The 16,033-nt window shown below is 42.6% G+C and overlaps 1 protein-coding gene across 1 annotated transcript in view; it reads right to left on the reverse strand.

Annotated features, from left to right (window-relative positions):
• Positions 1-5,946, reverse strand: part of LOC137531606 (galactosylgalactosylxylosylprotein 3-beta-glucuronosyltransferase 1-like) — a 167,807-nt gene extending 161,861 nt beyond the window's left edge. Inside the window, exon 1 of the mRNA XM_068251548.1 lies at positions 5,883-5,946. The gene's annotated coding sequence lies outside the window, so the exon portion shown is untranslated. The remainder of the gene's footprint in view (positions 1-5,882) is intronic.
• Positions 5,947-16,033: the final 10,087 nt, after the last annotated feature.

Below are 16,033 nucleotides of genomic sequence, written 5' to 3' on the forward strand. Positions count from 1 at the left end.
TCCACCATACCCACCCCCGCCGTTTTTTCCACCACCACCGGTCCCACCACCAACCAACACACCTAATATCACCCCCACCCCAATTACCAATAATACAACAGCGATAATCACAACTAACAAATTCACGGCTTCCACTCCCCCTCCGAACAGTTTCAATTACAACACAGGACCAACAATAATAGCGAAACCACAACGCCAAAATAAAAAACTAACCATTGCCAACACACACCCCAAACAAAACAAGTCAGTTACCTCGACCCCCCCGTACTGGAGGTGACAAACCAGCTACTCGAATACCTCTAATGAATCCAAACTTCAACTTCTCCGGTAAAGATGCCCCATTGTCTTTGTTACCTACAAATTCATCCAAAACAGTTGAACCCAGAATGAGTGACAATCCCTCCCCTACTATACTAGAATCAGAGCACAATTCACCAATCCGACCTTCACAGTTAAGTATATATGACTCCGAACCCACCACTCCCAACCCCTCCGCAAGCGACAGCCCCCGACCAATCCCAATGACCAATCAAGCTCCTACAACCCCTCACATTGAAAATGATAATAGTTCAGAACAGCCAACTACATTCATTCAAACTTCCATTGAAACTTTTTTCCAACCCAACATGAATGGCCCCACCACCCCACACACCACCAACACCAATGCTGATACTACTCTTACATCCTCTTTTTTAGACCTACCTACCACACTATCCCAGAACGTGTTAGCTACCCAACTACCCAGTCCGATAGCGTCTCGGACCATATTCAAACCAAAGAAAAAAAGACCCCTACCCGACTCCGAAAAAGGGGGAAACGCGGGAAAAGAAAAACGAGGAAAACACTAACCACAACCAATCCCACCCCCCCTTCAAAACAAACCAAATGTATATTTAACCTTTCCGATCACTCATTATCCCGCTGCGAAACCACACGGTTGGAAAAAGGATTATCTTTTTGTCCAACCAACCAGTCAAATATGTTTGAGATTTTTTCCGATCTAAATGCCTACATACGAAAACTAACACTCAAACGACATTTTGCTATAAAAAAACTAAATCCGCCCCCTCCCAATGACCCGACAGCCTTAATCATCACCAATGATGATACCATACCAATCTGCACACTATCCCCCTCCGATATTCAGACAGAACAATACATCACTACAAAACTTAAAGGAAGATCAAGATTTTACCCTGTAGCCTCAAAAGGCAACTATATTGACACATTCTATTCACTAGTACTTAATGACCTACAGAACATACACACTGACAACCCCAACCCGGTATCCAACCTGACCCGCCAACAAAAGATCGCCATTAAGACATTACAGCATAATCATGACCTTACCATCAAACCAGCAGACAAAGGGGGAGGGATTGTCATTCTTAACACAAAGGATTATCTGGAAGAGGCAGAACGCCTTTTGGGTGACACCAAATATTATATTACCCTGGATGTTGATCCCACAATGGAGCTTAACAAAACACTGAAAACCTTCATCAATAATGCCCTATCCAACAATATTATTTCAAAAAATGAAAGAAACTACATCATCAACCCGCATCCCAAAACACCTTTTTTCTACTATCTCCCCAAGATACACAAATCCTTAACCAAACCACCAGGACGCCCCATCATATCCGGTATAAATTCAATGACTAGCAACCTCTCACGTTTTGTAGATCAACATCTACAATCTCATGTACGATCACTAGACTCCTACCTCAGAGACTCCGCACACCTGATAGAACTTCTTAAAGGCATCACCTGGCAAGATAGTTTTGTATGGCTCACCTGCGATGTAACTTCTTTGTACACCAACATTCCACACTCTTATGGTATTTCAGCTATCAAACATTTTCTGTCAACTAATCCCGCTATGCCCTATGATCAACAATCCTTCTTAGTGCAATGTACAGAATTTATCCTACAGAACAACATTTTTTCCTTTTCTGACAAAATCTACCATCAAACCAATGGAACAGCTATGGGTTCGTCGTTCGCCCCATCATATGCAAATTTATCCATGGGACTTCTGGAACTACAAAAATTACAAGCTAATAACCCCTTCACTGACAATATAGTTTTTTATAGACGGTACATAGACGACCTCATCCTGATATGGCAAGGCAACATTGACCGGATCCCCCTCTTTATCAATTATCTCAATTCAAATGCTGCTGGATTACAATTCACTTCACAACATGACCCCATGAATATTGAATACCTGGACCTAACACTGTTCATAGAATCTAACACTATAAAAACCAAAACATACTTCAAACCGGTAGATGCTAACAATTATATACATTTTGAAAGTTTTCACCATCGCCCCTGGACCATTAACACACCATATAGTCAATTTAGAAGGATATACAGAAATTGTACAGACATCTCAGACTACAACACACAATCAGGTTTACTCACTAACAAATTTCTGGCACGAAAATACCCCAAAAAGCTTATCAAGGATGCGAAATTTAAAGCCAAAACAACTCCATCGCACAACCCAACTCAGCTCCTCACTAAGCCACTTAGCGTGGACTGCCCCCGATTCATCACACGATACAATGCCCAACACCCACAGATCCGGTCAATTCTAACGAATAGGTGGGATATTCTACTACAAGACCCTTATCTGCGACAATCTATCCCACAAAAACCTCAAATCACCTTTAGAAGAGCCCCCAACTTGCGCAACTTACTAGCACCCAGCAAACTTCGTACACAAATATCCAACTCAATTCCAAACGTTGCACACTCCCCGGGCTGTTTTCCATGCAATAATACTAGATGCAAAGCTTGCCCATTTATCAATATCACCACCTCATTCTGCTCCAATGCCACCAAAACAAACTATCCAATTAAACACCCGATTACCTGTACTTCAAGATATATCATATATGTGATCTCCTGCCCGTGTCACCTCCAGTACGTGGGCCGTACCACACAACCGGCACGCAGCCGAATTGGACAACACAAAAGAAACATACTGAAAAACTTTCCCCTTCACAGCGTCTCGAGACACTTCGGCACTCACCATCACAATGACCCCACTTTATTCCGTATAACACTTATAGAATCCATTAACCCACAACAGCACAATGCTTTTGAAATACTGAAAGCGAGAGAAATGTTCTGGATACAAATACTGAGGACTCTCATTCCGGAGGGACTCAACGAACAACTAGAAAAAATTCACTGATCATAACATTCCAATATTATTTTAACTTAGTCGCCTCTTTTATCGGTCTGTGTTATAAGTTCGAGTTTTTATTATCTTTTTTTATTTATTTTATTTACTATTATATTCCTCTTGGGTTTTTAGCTCATTTTTATAATTGTTTTTGAGTGTATTTATGTTAAGAACGTTATGCTTAGTATTCCAACGTGATCATGTTTTTATCCATACTCTATGTCTTAGTTGGCTAGTCGGAACCTTTTATATTTTTTTATTTGTATTATCAATTTTACTCATTTTTACATGTATATGCGTTTACATTGATAGAGAGTACTGTTGCAATGCAGAGCAAATCGTATGACAATAATTGCATATAATTGTACAGCCACAATGGTATATACTGTCAGATCAAGTAACCTGAAATGTATTAATATTAAATAGTGGTTCTCTTATTTTGAGCAATGGTTCCACATTCCAACACGTTCAAATATACGCCACATTCCCATTCCATGCCACCGTACGCATGGCATCATGCTAGTACGCATGCGCCCCTTTTTCATCGCGCATTGACAATATGCAATCCATATACGCCATTACGCGTCAAAATACGCATGTACGCATACGTAATCCTTGACCGCCATTAATAATAATCCATAATCCAAACATTTGCATAGCGCTTTTTTCCCGTCAGACTCAAAGCACTCAAGAGCTGCAGCCACAGGGACGCGCTCGAGAGGCCACCCTGCATTGTTGGGGAGTCTTGCCTTGAATTCCTTATTGGATGGGTACTTGACTTGGCCGGGATTTGAACCCTGGTCTCCCATGTCAAAGGCAGCACCCTTAGCCAGTACACTATCCAGCCACTGCCATTACGCATCAAAATACGCATGTACACATGCGTAATGACGTAACTAAGTGCCCGCCCCACATTCCAATTAGCTAAGGGGAGGAGTTCAACACTATATAAACAGCAGTTCAGTACTACTTGGCCACTGAGGCGCCAGGTGCTATCTGGACATACTGCTGGTAAGTGAATCTTGTTTGATGCTTGTTCATTATGTGTCTTCTATAAATTACTCTGCATGTCTTTCTTAAATACCCAATGTACTATTGCCAGCCCTGAACTCCTTTGCACTATTTCATATAGGCTAACCGCTCCCAATACACATATGTATGGGTAAAAAATATATATATATGAATTATGATACTGTTTACTGTATGTTATGAAAGTATCTCGCCACATGCTTGAGATTAACGTTTGATTATGTTTATGATTATGTTTATGAATATTAATGCTATGATGTAATACTTAAAATTACCACTATCTTTCTTCCCCCTAAAACAAACCCCCCCCCACCCTTCTTCCCCTTCCCCCCTCTTCCCCCCCCCCTCCCATTTCCCATCTCCAATTCTTTCCCCATTTCCCCCCCCCCCGGCCCTCCGTCCTCTCCCCCCCCCCCCCTCTCCCCGCCCCCCCTCCACCCCCAAAATACAATAATTAGCCACCTTTTCCCGTTAATTTAAATCACACCAGTGAATTCCATCATACAAATATTTATGTTTATTGATATGCAGTCTGTTCAGGATTTGTACAAATGTGTTGCCTCTTACCCCCAGTTGTGTGCTCCTTCCTGTAATTGCCTGATGAAGCGGGTTTGACCTGCGAAACGCGTTGCAACCTTATTTGGAGTATACCAATAAATGTCCCTTTTGTGAATACACAGTTGTTGTGTCTGCTTGTGGGAGGTGAGTCCACCACTGCCTCCTAAGCAATAATTTTAAAACTTTTAAATATTGTTTTTATCCTTTTGGCGCCTCTGTTCTCTACCATAATACAGCTACCTGTTCTGTTAACACAACTTTACGAGTAAGTTAAAGTCAATAGCATTAAAAACAAATCATAAAAACAATAACACATTTTCAATATATCAACTCTTGTACTAATGTACTCTTATGGCACCCACAATAAGACGGGTCCTGGTATAACTCAAGATACTTTGTCCTTTAATGCAACCCTTACCACTAAGCCAACAATAAAACAAATCACAAAAAGTGATAACGTATTTCAGTGTGTAACGACTGTACTTGGGCCAAATCAACACGGGTACTCTTAAAAGCCATTAAAGTACCTCTTAGGTTACAGCAAATAGCATGTGTAAGCAGACAAAAGAAAATAATTTTCGAACATGATAACACGTATTTAGTGTATTTACTATCACCTATAGCAAACTTTCAAAGTAAGCCATCAACAAGAAAACTAACCACTAACTCAATAGTCAATACCAACATTTTAGCATATCAACTTACCTATTACTACGACTATTGTACCCAGATGGGGTTCAGTTTAACAAGTACCTTTTACGCACATATTGGTCTTTTTCCATGAGATAAAAGTGAAAATAAAGAACAAAGAAAAATCTTGGTAAATATCACTTACAAGGAAGATATGGGATTAAATGATTAAAGGATTCAACGTCCAACCCAAAAAATTTTGGTTCAAAGACTTACCTTGATTATGTATTCGGAGGGCACATACAGATTAATGAATATATACTCACAGGGTGGTAACATGGTCTAAACTGGCCTCCCTACAGGTTGGGCAGGTATATGTTCCATAGCACAACTCACCCACACCTGGTTGTTTATTTTTACAAGTGATTGGGTTACAGATAAGAAAAAGTTGAAAATATGTAATTACTTTGTCGTTGTGGTTGTTCAGGAGGCGTTCAGACTTTCCTCAGAAGAAGAAGCCTCCTTTGCAAGCTGGTTAATCTCCGATGTACAGTCTTCAGCAAAATTCAAAACGGCAACAAAAAATAGGTACAAACTGTTAGAGTTTATAAACATTACTGACAAAGCTTTGAAAGATGAAAAGCGATGTCTCAGGCTCACCACACACTATAGAACAAATATGCCATGGATATGACCTTTACTGTTGGGGGGGGGGGGGGGGGTGGGAGGGGGGGGTGCTTTGACTGGGGCTTTTGTTGCATTCCCATTCCAGCCAGTGATGATGATGATGAGCACAATGGGACACTGGCGAAAACTCTAGAGACACCATCCAAAACACCCAACTCTGCTTGGAAATCCTCCAAAACAAGCAATGGGCAAAAGATGTTTGGTAACTTTTTAAAGTTGTCTCTTTGTTTTGAATCACTTAAGCTCTTAATCCTTAAATCTCCACCTCCTTTTTCTGATTTTCCAACTCATCAATCTGAGCCTAAAGGGTTCTGTTGTTCTGGTGCTGAAGTCACAGGGACACCTTTATTTGGCTTATTTCTAACTTTAGTCCACTCATCGCCTCATCCATTTCATAAGAAAATTAGTGAGCAATTCTATCTCTGATTTCAGTGTGTTGAGCTCAGTTTTAAAATAGGCTTCCAGTTTGTTCATGGCCTGGTCACGATTCTGTTTAGTACTGGGCTTCTAAGGCTTTATCTATACAGCAAAACAAGTTTGCCTTCTTAAAACACAAGGCATTTGTGACTATTCAGATTGGAGTGAACATATGATTTCTCCCACAATACTTCACTACTGAATATGCAAATCATCCTTCGTTGTCCATGTAAGCTAAACACTCCTCCAGAACTGCTAGAATGCAATTATGTGTCACCTTGTTGATTGTCCAGAGCCACAATAATCCAACATGCATACCGACTGTTTAGGATTGGTTGATCATCAATGTATGGCATGGATTAATGTAGCTCTATGGGGTAACTCTTGAAATACCCAGTTACAGATTGCCCAGCAAGCTCATGGTGAACCAGAACTCCTATGAATGTGTAAGTGTCTACAAAGGACCAAAAAGCCTTCTTACTAAAATGTAATGCAAAACAAACAATCGCCTTCCTAAAACAGAAGGTATTTGCAACAATTCAGATTGGAGTGAGCATATGATGTCTCCCACAATGTAACATTGCTGAATAAGCAAATCATCATTTGTTGTCCCTGAAAGCTATACACACCTCCAGATCTGCTGGAATACAATGATGTGTCATATTGTTAATTGTACAGGGCCACAATAATATAGTAGATTCTCTATACTGATTGTATATACAAGAAAAGAATCCCAACAAAAAGCACCAGTCCGATAATAAATATGAATAAACTTTATGGAGACAAGCTACACCTGATGAAAACAATCGAAAATCCCTAATGAGAGATAGGGGCTGGTGATACCCAAAATCAAAGTTCAAAATAAGGCAAATAATCAGTGATTATAGAGCCTCCTCATCCTCCTTGCCAATATAAACAGCAATTAATATAGAGTGAAACAATACTGAGTCACATCGTATACAGAAATGCTTTGCACAATAACAATAATATTTTTATAGCGCTTTTCTCCCTGGAGACTCAAAGTGCTGTGACCTGCGTTATATACAGTCTCAAAGGCTCGGGAAAAGAGGTGAGTTTTTAGCCTTTTCTTAAAGCTGTCCGGAGAAGGAGCCTCTTGCACTGACTGTGGAAGTGAGTTCCATAGAGTCGAGGCTGCATAGAAAAAGGCCCGAGCACCAAATGTTAAAGCTAATGTAACCCCATTTAAAAAAAAAGACAGATACTCACCTAAGGAGAGGGAAGGCTTGGTCCTAATGAGCCATCCCTCTCCTCTCCCGGTGCCCCCGGTGCTGTGCTGGCTCCTCCGTTTGTATCCCCCGCCGAGGGGACTTCGGAAGTCTTCGGGAGCCGAGTCCTCCCGAAGACAGGCGGCACACACGCAAGTGTGTCATAGAGGGCACGCGCGTGCACAGTGTAGAGTGGCCCGTCTTCGGGAGCACTCCGCTCCTGAAGCATTTCCGAAGCCTCCCTTCGGCCGGGAGACAGCGGTATTTGACCAAAACTGTCGAATACCGCTACGGGGGAGCCAGGACAGCAGCGGGCACCGGGAGAGGAGAGGGAGTGCTCTATGGGACCCAGAGCCTCCCTCTCCTTAGGTGAGTATCTGACTTTTTTTTTTTTTAAACCGGTTCCCATTAGCTTTTAGTGTATCCTGGGAATAACCAAATTCATCTTATTGGCAGAGCGAAGGGTGCGTGGGGGGGCATAAAGTTCCAATAGATTCACTATCTATTTGAGTTCCAACTCCCAGCATTCCGGTAATGAGATCTCCCTTCAGTTGGGAGCACCACTAAATACTTAACCACTTAAGAACTGCAGTCTTAAAACCCCTTAAAGGGAACCAGAGATGAACGTTTCACACAAAATAAACATATCAGTCGATAGCTTGTAAAGAATACATGCTCTACATGATAATTTCGCCACTCTGGTGTGCACTTTTTAGTGTTTTTTTAATCCATTATTGCTCCAGAAAAAAATCAAATATGGCCACCGGCTCATATCCCTTCTGCTTCCGGGTTATGAGTTGTTCTGGATGTGCTGTCTAGGCTATATGAGACTAGGCTGCTATCTAGGCTATATGAGAAAGGCTGCTGCAGCCTTTCATCTGTGTGCTTTCATTTTGGTATGATGTGCAGCTGCCTGTAGGAAGTGTCTCTCAAAGAAATGAAACTGCAGTCATCATCATTATCTATGCAGACAGAATGCACACAGAGCACACAGATCATATTGCCACATGTGTCTGTTTCAGAGATTCTCTCTCAGCAGCAGCAGCCCCTCCCATGTCATCACAGCTCTCAGTATGCAAAGCAGGAAATCTGAGCCAGGAGGTGGCAGGCTTGGGCTTGAAAAGACTCCACAGAAGAGTGACTCAGCTATAATGATTCCAGGCCAAACCTAGACTGAGCCAGTCGGGGATTCTTATCACAGCTGCTAATAGACTAATTAAGCAGATAAGAATGAAACTAAAAGCAGGGTAGGTGTTTACTGTCATGTTCCCACTGATAAATGTAATAAAATACATGAGGGTGCTTCATCTCTGGTTCTCTTTAAGGACCAGCCACTTTTTTTTCCATTCAGACCACTGCAGATTTAACGGTTTATTGCTCGGTCATACAACCTACCACCTAAATGAATTTTACCTCCTTTTCTCGTCACTAATACAGCTTTCTTTTGATGCTATTTGATTGCTGCTGTGATTTTTAGTTTTTATTACATTTATCAAAAAAGAATTTTGTCAAAAAAAATTATTTTTTTAAACTTTCTGTGCTGGCATTTTTCAAATAAAGTAAAATGTCTATATACATTTTTGTCAAAATTTATTGTGCTACATGTCTTTGATAAAAAAAAAATCAAATAAGTGTATATTTATTGGTTTGGGTAAAAGTTATAGCGTTTAAAAACTATGGTGCAAAAAGTGAATTTTCCCATTTTGGGTTTGATTCACAAAGCGGTGCAAACTGTTAGCACGCTGGTGAAAAGCCCTTGATCACGCCTAAACTCAGTTTAGGTGTGATAAAAACAAACTCGCGCGAAATTCCCGCGCACAAAGTTTTGCGAGCGCAAAGTTTAGTGTGCATAAGGTGTTATGCACCCATTAATCCCTATGCAACTTTCTGCGCGCACTGGACTTTGCGAGCGTAAAACATTGTGCGCAAAACCTTGCGAGCGAGTTTTATTCTTGAAAACGGTGCTAACCTACTAGTGCAAAGGTTATCACGCCTAAACTACTTTAGGCGTGCTAAGTAGGTTAGCACCGCTTTGTGAATCAAGCCCTAGGACTTTGGGGCATGATAAGCATTGCACTAAGTAGGTTAGCACCGCTTTGAGGGAAAAACTCGCGAGCAAAGTTTTGCAAAGTCCGGTGTGCGCGAACAATCGCATAGGGTTTAATGGCATTGCGCACGTAAACTTTGCGGGTGTAAAAGTTTACGTGCAACACTTTGCACACGAGTTTATTTTATCACACCTAAACTGAGTTTAGGCGTGATAATGGGCTTTTCACCAGCGTGCTAACTGTTAGCACGGCTTTGTGAATCAAGCCATTTGAAACATCTCTGACTTTTCTGTGCACCTGTCAGGTTTCATAAGGGGGGTTGAATTCCAGGATAGTATACATACCCCCCAAATGACCCCATTTTGGAAAGAAGACATCCCAAAGTATTCACTGAGAGTTCAGAGAAGATTTTATTTTTTGTCACAAGTTAGCGGAAAATGAAACTTTGTGACAAAAAAAATAAAAAAAAGTTTCCATTTCTGCTAACTTGTGACAAAAAAAAAATGAAATCTGCCACGGACTCACTATGCTCCTCTCTGAATACAATGGGGTGTCTACATTCCAAAATGGGGTCATTTGTGGGGTGTGTTTACTGTCCTGGCATTTTGGGGGTTGCTGCTAAATTGTAAGCACCCCTGTAAAGCCTAAAGGTGCTCATAGGACTTTGGGCCCCTTAGCGCACCTAGGCTGCAAAAAAGTGCCACACATGTGGTATCCCCGTACTCAGGAGAAGTAGTATAATGTGTTTTGGGGTGTATTTTTACACATACCCATGCTGGGTGGGAGAAATAACTCTGTAAATTAGATTTTTTTTATTTTTTTACACACAATTGTCCATGTACAGAGATATTTCTCCCACCCAGCATGGGTATGTGTAAAAATACACCCCAAAACACATTATACTACTCCTGAGTACCACATGTGTGACACTTTTTTGCAGCCTAGGAGCGCTAAGGGGCCCAAAGTCCTATGAGTACCTTTAGGATTTCACAGGTCATTTTGAGGCATTTGGTGCAAGTTTTTAGGATTTTGTATTATTATCAATTTTGTATTATGAATATTGTGTCTTGATATATTAAAGATTTTTTCTACTTTCACATGCACCCAAGAGTCAATTCTCCCTTTGTGATAGTAAATGGTTTCCAGACTACTCCTCACGGTTTAGGGCCCCTAAAATGCCAGGGCAGTTTAGGAACCCCACAAGTGACCCCATTTTAGAAAGACAACACCCCAAGGTATTCCTTAACATGGGTCTAGTCAAAAAGAATGTATTGCGGTCTTATTGGTCTATGCACCCAATACATCACATGCCCATGTTCTCTGCTACCATGTCCAGGTCACGATTTAAGAACATCCTGCGCTTCCTGCACTTCAGTGCCAATACAACCTGTCATCTAAGAGGCCACCCTGCTTATGACCGGTTCCACAAAATTCGGCCCTTCATAGAACACCTGTCATCAAAATTTGCAGATGCTTATACCCCTGAACAGTCATTTTGAGGCATTTGGTTTCCAGACTACTCCTCACGGTTTTGGGCCCCTAAAATGCCAGGGCAGTATAGGAACCCCACAAGTGACCCCATTTTAGAAAGAAGACACCCTAAGGTATTTTGTTAGGTGTATGATGAGTTCATAGAAGATTTAATTTTTTGTCACAAGTTACCGGAAATTGATTTTTATTGTTTTTTTTCACAAAGTGTCATTTTCCACTATCTTGTGACAAAAAATAAAATCTTTTTGACTAGACCCATGTTAAGGAGAAGGCCCCAAAAAATGTTGTGTTCGGAAACTTGGAGTGGTTTCCACCGAAAAGGCTGGGCATAGTAGCTTCTTGGATTGGCGGTTACGTATTGTGTGGCATAACGGTTGGTCTCAGCCACAATTAAGTCGTCGAGACCAGCAGTGATCAGAAAAAAAATTCTGTCACTGCGGTGGGGCAGGTGAGGGTTTGGCCAGGTGATCAGAAGCCGATTAGGGGGCAGATTAGGCCTGATCTGACGAATAGGAGTGCTAGGGGGTGACAGGTGGTGACTAGAGGGGAGAATAGATGCAATCAATGCACTGGGGAGGTGATTGGAAGGGGGTCTGAGGGGGATCTGAGGGTTTGGCCGAGTGATCAGGAGCCCACACGCGTCAAATTAGGGCCTGATCTGATGGGTAGGTTTGCTAAGGGGTGACAGGTGGTGACAGGGGGTGATTGATGGGTGTCTCAGGGTGTGATTAGAGGGGGGAATAGATGCAAGCAATGCATTGGGTAGGTGTTCAGGGGGGTCTGAGGGTGATCTGAGGGTGTGGGCGGGTGACTGGGTGCCCGCAAGGGGCAGATTAGGGTCTGATCTGATGGGTAGCAGTTTCAGGTGGTGACAGGGGGTGATTGATGGGTGATCAGTGGGTGATTAGAGAGGGGAGAACAGTTGTAAATAATGCACTAGGGAGGTGATCAGGGGGGGTCTGAGGGCAATCAGAGGGTGTGGGCGGGTGTTTGGGTGCCCGCAGATTATGGTTTGATCTGATGGGTAGCAGCACCAGCTGATCAGTCCCCCAGGTGCCGCCGCCGTTACGCGGTCCTGGGGGTGCCACTTTGCCGCCGCCTATTGGTAGTGGGCAGTCGGCAAGTGGTTAATACTTAGGCTAGCTCTGGCTAAATAAAACTGAGGGACACCTGTAGCTACCTATGGTGGGCAAGGGAAGTAAGGGAGAAGTGACTGCTGGAACAGCCAGCACACTTGCAATGCAGTTCAGCAGGAGGTTTGCAGGTTCATGGAGGGTGAAATCTAAAGTGTCAGGACATCTGTGCCTATAGGCTCCTGTGATGTAAATCCAGCTTGGCACTCCCTTAGGCTTGAAAATTATTAGACATAGTGAAAAGTTAAAAAAACAACCAATACTCTCACCACTGCTGCTGGCATCTTGGATCTGCTGCAACATGGACGTGTGCTCTGTCATATTGTTTGAAGAAAGAGTAACTGCAGCTCACCAGGAAAAGAAGAAGAATATGTGTACCTTCCGTCCAATAATGAATTGTGATTTATTCACCAAGTTCAGCACACATTACATATGTTCAGATCGCCAAGTTCAATCAGCCATGGGTGGAGGCATCTTGTGCAGCCGTTGGAGTGGAGTGAGTGGCGGGAACTGCAAGAGGGTGAGCGATGGCCGTTTTGCGTTTCTACGGATGCTAGGTCACGCTGTGTTCCACTTTGTTCCCAGGTGTTTTCAGGGGATTTTTTTCAATGTTATTTAATTGCACCATGCACTTTTTTTTCTACCTGATCATATTTATTATTGTGCAAAGCCTTTCTGTATACAATGTGACTCAGTATTGTTGCACTCTATATTCATTGCTGTTCATTTGCCTTATCTTGAACTTTGATTGTGGATATCATCAGCCCCTATCGCTCATTCGCGATTTTTAATTGTTTTTATCATGAGTAGCTTGTCTCCATAAAGTGCTGCATTTTCCCCAGCATACTCTGCAATTGATTTAATTTATTTTACAATTTATTTTTGTATGGTGCTTGTCTACAATTTATCTTAAAGTGAACCTAAAGTCACCCCAAAAAAATAAGATGAACTCACCTGGGGCTTCCCTCAGCCCCCTGCAGCCGATCGGAGCCCTCGCAGCTCCGCTCCGATGGCCCAGGACCCGCCGGCGAACACTTCCGGTTTGGCCGTCACCGGCCGACAGGCATGGGAACGCGAGTGATTGTTCGCGTTCCCAGCCTGTATATCACCCCCTATGCTGCTATTGCGGCCAGGAGGCCGCCAGGAGGCCGCAATAGCAGCATAGAGGTCTCTATTTTGAATTTGCAGCAATTTTAAACGCAAAAATAGCGAAAACTAAAAGGCGTAGGGCGGCGGTTTTTATATCATTGGAAAGAGGAGAAAGAGAGCTTTAAAATGATATGCATCTTTCCATAGTTTCTGCACTGCTCGGAGTCCCTTTAATGATTGCTGCTACTTGCTATAACATGGTAGCACTCATGGGGTTTGATTCGCTAAACAGTGCTATTGAATAGCAATATAGCGCTACAAGAGTTACGCGCTTTAGTGTGTGCATAAAACTTTACGCATGGTAAAACTGAGCGTGTTAATTTAAGCGCATAGAAGTTTACGCCCGTAATGTTAACATTTGTCAGCTGTTTGCCTATACAAGCTTTGCTCAACAACAGCATTTGCTTCATAATAGTTTGAGACAGGGCAAGTAAGTGTTATTTGATTGAATGTGTCCTTAACAATTTTAAGCTGTTTTTGGCCTCTGTGTAGTTTTTCTTTTTTTTTTAAGCAGTAATAAAAATTGTGTTGGTCATATGTACAATGCCAAGCAACCATAACTTTTATTAATTGTATATCACTGTATGCATTGTGACATGTGGATACTGTGCAGTGTGACTTGTGTTGTGTGCTGTGTAACGTGTGGCGTGCATGAAAAAAGGGCACCGTGGAAAAAGGGTCCGACTTATTAACGAATTTGGCGCCAGGTATTAACGAAATTTGCTAACGAGAACCATTGTTGTCAAGCTTTATTAGCGATAATTACTGTTGCAACAACAAACGAGAAATAATAACAAATAAATATTAACGTTAAATGTCGTTACGTTTTTCGTCAATACTGCTTAACCCAATCCTACCCTCACAGAGAACCCCCCCCTGGTGTTCCCTAAAACTAACCACTCCCCTAGTGGCGCCTAACCCTAACCACCGCCCTGGTGGTGCCTAACCCTAACCTCCCCCATTGGTGTTGCCTAACACTAACCGCCACCTAGGTGGTGCCTAACCCTAACCTCCCCCATTGGTGTTGCCTAACACTAACCGCCACCTAGGTGGTGCCTAACCCTAACCACTCCCCTTGGTGGTGCCTAACCCTAACCACTCCCTCTGCAGAAACATTTTTTTACATATATTAACGCTAATACCTTTGAAAACGTAAAATCTGTACTTATTAACAAAATAATATGACAAAAACTATACCGTTGTAAACTTCTAAAACGATAACTACCTCAAAAACGAATGTAATGTTAACAAAAATTTTCGCGCCACCCTTTTTTCTGCTTTTCTTTTTTTCGTATTAACGTTAATTGCATTAAAGTCTATAGCGGCACCCTTTTCGTCCACCCTCAGTCGGCGCCCTTTTTTCCTGCTACCAATGTGTGTGTACTGTGAAGCTGCAGCACACTGCTTGGGACACTTTGAAGCTGCAGCACACTGTTTGGGACACTTTGAAGCTGCAGCACACTGTTGGAGACGCTGTGAAGCTGGGACACAGTGTGTGCTGGAGCTGACATAGAGGTAAAGGAGACAATTGGCCCAGGGCCCCTGGGCTCTGCAGAGGCACCTGCACTGCTGGACCCCAATTTGCCTCTGCTTGATCACATAAATTAGTATTTATGACATTTAAAAAGTATGAATAGTCCTGGACAATAGTTAATATTTTTTTTTATATTTTTGCTTAAATTTTCCTTCAGTAATGGAACTATTTGAGGCTTGGCTGGATGAGTGCATGTTAGGTAATGAATGTTAACTTTGCTATGTTTTTAAAGCATACACTATTAAGCTACACACTTAAGGATACATTAGTTCTAATTTAAATCTTAAAATTACACCCTGCTAATCCTTCAGTTTTCATGGTCCTAGTTGAAGCGGCGGTCACCTTTGACCCAGACAACATGCGCAGTATGTCCTCTTGTGTGCGCCGGGTACTTTATTGCATAGATGTGTGCATGTACAGCACAATGGGGCCCCGGCGAGCGCGGTCACAAGCCGCCTAAAAGGATATACTGCGCATGTGCAGCGCTGTATGTCCATGTCAAAGGGTGTTGTGTGCCGACTGCTCCGACCAGGACCATGAGAACCGGAAGATTAATGGGTGAACGAAGGCAGATGCTGGACCACGGGAGGTGCGGTAAGCCTATGCGCACCTCTTCACACACACACACAGGGCGACATTTTTAGATTTAAATTAGAACTAAGGTATACTTTTACCTCCTTGGCAGTAATCCCGAGCTAGGGTCGGGGCAGAAAACCGCAGCTAGGAGCTCTGTGTGCAGAGTAAAGCACCCAGCGGGCGTTTCTACATACCCCCCGGGGGATCCCAACGTCGGCCGCCATTCTTCTTCCTTTCCTCCGTGGCTCTGCTTCCTCCTGGTGAGATCGTCATGACGACAGCTGGTAATTTTGGGAGTTGCAGCGCCACCCGGAGGATGGAGGCATAACTGCAGCGCTGGAGCCAGAGAGGTGAGT

Source organism: Hyperolius riggenbachi, chromosome 9 (genome assembly GCF_040937935.1).
Source record: "Hyperolius riggenbachi isolate aHypRig1 chromosome 9, aHypRig1.pri, whole genome shotgun sequence".
NCBI lineage: Eukaryota > Metazoa > Chordata > Amphibia > Anura > Hyperoliidae > Hyperolius > Hyperolius riggenbachi.